Here is a 907-nt window from a genome sequence, read left to right on the forward strand (position 1 = left end):
CAGCTTTGGTCATCAAGTCCTTTATGGGTATGGCAGCGCGTACAGGTTCGGGTAAACGGCGTATCCAAAGGGCACGAAGTAGGTTCACCTCACGAGGAGAGCCGTCTGCGGCAGGTTGAAGGCGAGCGATACTGGTCATTTCCCTGAGGGCAAGCGAAGCCCTTTGGTCCCCCAACGGTTGTTGCGAGAGCTGAAAAAGCTTTGCTATACGGGCGGCTGGCGACGGCGAGTACTGCTGCAGAAGGTATGTTTTGAGGGCGTCATACGCTATTGGGGTGTCTCCTTGTTCACAAAGCCAGTCGGATATTTCTGGGAAGGTGTCCTCGGGTATCGCCGCGAGAACATAATCTGCTTTGGTGGTTGAGCGAGTCATGCCCCTGATATGAAACTGGACTACTGCGCGCTGAAACCAAGCAAATGCCTCTCCGCTGGCAAACGATGAAAGTTTGAATGGAGCGGCCGCAGCACCAACTGCCGTAGAGTCCGTCATAGTACTAACGATGAAGGGGCGAGGGGGTGGGGGTGGAAGGCGGTGGGAGCGAGTCGACTTCCGGGGTCACCAATGTGACGGGCCGAGAGAGGGTTGTGAACTCAAAGTCAGGATGCAATCAACTGAGTTGTTTATTAAGGAACACATCTCCTTTATATACAAAACCTCAAGGCAACAGGACATAACCTGTTTGAGAGACAGACAATGTTACAGAGCAAAACCGGAGACATGATCATTCAGGTTCTTTTTAGTGCGAGGGAAGAGCGCAGATACAAGCATAATATATACAAAAGGAATTATGTACAATTGTGTGACACGGTTGGTACAGAAGGTAGAGCGCTCGATTGTCTATGAAAATCAGATCGCAGAAGTTGATTTGTATGGATAGGGGCTGAATAGAGGTTGAACAAATTTATT

The sequence above is a fragment of the Palaemon carinicauda genome, chromosome 1 (genome assembly GCF_036898095.1).
Source record: "Palaemon carinicauda isolate YSFRI2023 chromosome 1, ASM3689809v2, whole genome shotgun sequence".
NCBI classification, from domain to species: Eukaryota; Metazoa; Arthropoda; class Malacostraca; order Decapoda; family Palaemonidae; genus Palaemon; species Palaemon carinicauda.